The following is a 4360-nucleotide window of genomic DNA, read 5'->3' as shown; positions in this document are numbered from 1 at the left end:
CAGAGTCACATCCAGAAACAGAAGCGGAGAAATCATTACAATATCTACATAGCGTCTTTCCAGAACTTCTCAAGAGTGAATCAGCGGAGAAATCATTACAATATCTACATAGCGTATTTCCAGAACATCTCAAGAGTGAATCAGCGCAGAAGCAGAAAGCACATTGCAACAACAACATAGCGTCTTTCAGAACTTCTTAAAAGTGAATCAACACATAAGCAGAAAGAACATTACATCAACAACATGGTGTCTTTCATAACTCCTCAAGAGTGATTCAACACAGAAGCGAATTTCAGAATAAATGTTCAAAAACAGATGATATTGCACGTCATAAACTCAGAATTAGAACTGGTTGTTAAAGCTACAAAATAACAAACCGTTAGAGTATCAAAATTGTTCTCACACAAATACTACATTGTTATCATCAAAACTCAAAGGTATAGATGTAGAACCAAATCTTGTTCTAACAATCTCCCCCTTTTTGAAGATGACAAAACCATGTAATTTGATGAACATTTTTGTACAGGGTAATCACAGAAGGATACATCACAAAGAAGCACAAAGCTCCCTCTGAGATGTACAATCCCAAAAAGATAACATCAGAATGAAAGAACACTTTCTCGATTAACCTTTTTGTAGAACAAAATGATCTTCTATCCGAATCTAGCTTGTCTTCAGAAGTTGCTTGAACTTATCCAGAGCATTGGTTTTCAAAGTCAACACTCTGATTAACTTCACTTCAGAAGCATGGCTGAACTCTTTTTGAAAGAGCTTCAGAGCCTGGTTACAAACTCTTTTAAAAGAGCTTCAGAACCTGGTTAAAACTAGGGGTGGCAAACGGGCATGCCCGCCCCATTTAGGCCCGCCCCGCAAAAGCCCGCAAAAAAACGGAGCGGGGCGGTCATAGTTGAGGATGTGGGTCTAAAACTTAGACCCGCCCCGTAAAAAAGTGAGGGCGGGGTGGGGAAACCCCGCGGGCACTGCACTATTTAAGCCTAAAAATGCAAAAATTTATGTAAATACACGTGCCCGCAAAAGCCCGCGAAAAAAATGGGGCGGGGCGGGGCGGACACTTTTGATTGTGAGGGCCTAAATCCTTGGCCCGTCCCGCACAAAAGTGCTGGCAAAACAGGCATGCCCGGCGGGCCGAGCCCGTTTTGCCACCCCTAGTTAAAACCTTAAAACATGGTTGAATTAATTCTGGTTAACATGGAATTCACAATTCCTCAGAACTTGATGTCTGGTTATGTCTGGTTGGAAGTCTTTCCCAAACGATGAAGTTAAAACTTCATACTCAAAGAGTAACCCATTTCTTCATAAACTGGTAACTTAAGTTCTAATCTGAAAAACTTCAAGAGCTTCTGATGTTCTTGACTTTTCCCTGAAAAACAACTAACAAAATATTCTTCAAAGCAGTTGTTATTAGAAACATTTGAAAATGTTTGGGTTCTGATTCATTAAAATAGGTATATCAAAATCAATTACGTTTCTCCCCCTTTGTCATTGATCAAAAAGACATAGACAAAATAAAATAAGGAAACGACAAGATTTTATTGATATTGCCAGAAGGCACAACAAAAACATAAACACTTAGACAAAATGAAACACAAAAGTGCATAAACTATTTTTAAAACGAAGGGTTAGGGTTCTATTGGTGGAGGAGGAGGCGAAAGTATGGAGAGAATCATTTCAAACAGAAGATCTTGCTTATCCAAGCGTTGTCTGACTAGAGCACTTTCTTGCTTAATCTCGGCAAGAGTCTTCAGAATCACTTCAGGAATTATCCTAGAAAAAGTTCCAGCAGCATTTTGATTCTTAGAAACAACAATTTGTTGTTCTGCCTCACAGTCTTGAGCTTACTGTTGATCTTTAAAAATAATTTGCTTGTCTCGGTCCAGCTGAGCAGAAACATTTTCCATGAAAACATCTGAATGTCCAGAAGCTTCCTCAGTCTCCTTTGCTTCTCACTCAATTTTAAGAGCAGAAATACATAGTGGAGCATGATATAACTGTAAGGCTTCCATTGCAAGTACAAACCTTAAACTAAAATTCCTTTTAGTAACTCTGCATCCAAAGTTCTTCAGCTTCGAAATTTTGGAATTAACCCATCTCTGATAGGCTTCCGATACCGCATCATTTTCTGCTGGATTAGTGGAGAGAACACTCGTCCAGGTAGCAGCATGAATGCACATTTGCGAATCTATTTTAAATTTCTTCAGAATCTCACTAATATTATGTTCTTTAGGTTTTGGTTGGCCAAGATATCTGACAGAAACATCAGTGATCGTGGAGTGAAGGTCAGGGACATAAATATTAGGAATAACCAGAGAGGGAAGGTTTGAGTATTGTTCATTATCAGAATCAGACACAACGTGATCTGGTTCAAAGTTGAACAAGCCTTTGGAAGTGCCCTCAGATCTTGGTCACCAGAACCTCTCGAAGGACCTTTTGGGTGGCTCATTTGGATTATTTGGTAGGGGAGCGGAAACATATTGAGATGGTGGTGGAATGGGTGATGATAAAATTTATGGATGAGGTGGTGGTTGTGGCTTCTGTTTTTGTTGTAACTGTAACTGAATTTCAGAAACTATAGGAGTTTATGCAACAGGCTCTAAAATAGTTAAATTTGTGGGTGGTGGTTGTGGAATTGGATTTGGAATGGTGAAAATTTAAGGTGTGAAAATGTTGTTAGATGGAGATGGAGGTGGTGGTGTTGGTAAGACACTTTCATAAACATTAGAATTGGAAACAAGAATAGTTATAGCTGTATGAGACTTACCAGGATTGGGTGTGAAGGACGCCTTGGATGACTGTTGGGCAACACCAGAAGTATCCTTTAGAATCATAGCTTTCTGGCGCTCACTGAGAGGCACATCATCTTCATCCAAACATATTGTCACTGTAGCGGTAAATTCATGATCATCAAGCTATGGATAAACTTGACGTCAATAAAACCAGAGTCGCCACCACGCTTTTATTGTTTCCAAAGGAAAATGGAAAAGTACGAACAAAACCCAAAGATGAGAAGTTTTCAAATGAAAACTAATAAAATGACAGAGATTACAGGTAAGGGGGTTGGTTACACAGAGGGAAGGTGTTAGCACCCAAAATGTCCTAGGTACTCCTAGGGAGCCCTTTTTATCTGTGCATTTGTTTTTTGGTATAAATGATGTTTGGTAAAATAGAGTGTGGGGGTGAGAAAAGAATTCATTGATTATATTTTTGTGTTTGACAAGACCTTCGGTCTTGTGCTTATGTAGCAACATAAAAATGAGGGATCAAAACGTCATAGTTTGTGGTAAAAATTTCAAATAAGTTAGTGAATAACTTTTAACAAATGTTTAATAAGAAAAGGCACAAAAGGCCTAAATTTTGAATGGAGTTGTTAGTTCTTTTTGTCTTTCGAAATTTAAGTCAATATGGTTAAGTTTACTTACAAGTTTGATTTAAGAAATTTGAAAACTAAATGGCATAAGCCCTAGTTTCTAATCATTAAAACATGTCTAAATTTGAAATCACAACCAAAGAATAATATTTGAAAAGAGGGAGAGATTTTAACATTTAATAAGTGGGAGGAGATGAAGAGGCTATCCTAAGCACAAATTTAAAAGTTCAGAGTTGAAAAGATTTTACCAATGGGATGCAATCCAACAAACAAGAATGTCATATAGAAACCTATTTTCTTTTGGACTTTAATCAAGCAATAATCAATAAGAAATGAGCAATATCGAGATATCATGAAGATCAAGACATCAAATAAAGATGGCCACATCCGAGCAAGCATTCCAATAGTTAGCAGTCTTCATTGTCTTCCAATATGCCAGATGAAATATTCCTTGATCAACTTAGAACAAAACATCAGACATAGGCAATAACAAAACAAGCAATTAAGCACCAAGTATGCCACTAGCTCCCATGAAAGGAAAAAAGGTCAAGTCGCCCCACAATGCCATGAAGAATGGGAGACTTACAATCTCACTTACTAGAATGCTATGCCTTGAGGGTCAAATTTAGCTCTATGTTAAGCAATCGTAATTGGACTTATATAGAAGTTACAACTATTTGAGGTCGAGCAATAAAAAATATAGGTGTTAATGCATGTTATAGATTTGGTACAAAGAACCAAACTCCTAAAACATACCATACACTAAAAAAAGGAAGGACCTATCTCAATCATACTTGTATTGATTCATCTGACACAAGGTCGTTGATGAATCAATTAGCCTTTAGACATTAGAGATTTCATTGGTCAAATGAGGGAATAGGAAAGAATAAGGATTAAGATAAAGAGGGAGGGGGAGATAGAAACACAAACTTATCATGAGAGGAATTTCATCAAATCAAAACCCTCCATTCATTT

Source organism: Lathyrus oleraceus, chromosome 7 (genome assembly GCF_024323335.1).
Source record: "Lathyrus oleraceus cultivar Zhongwan6 chromosome 7, CAAS_Psat_ZW6_1.0, whole genome shotgun sequence".
Taxonomy (NCBI): Eukaryota; Viridiplantae; Streptophyta; class Magnoliopsida; order Fabales; family Fabaceae; genus Lathyrus; species Lathyrus oleraceus.
Note: the sequence above shows the minus strand (reverse complement) of the source record.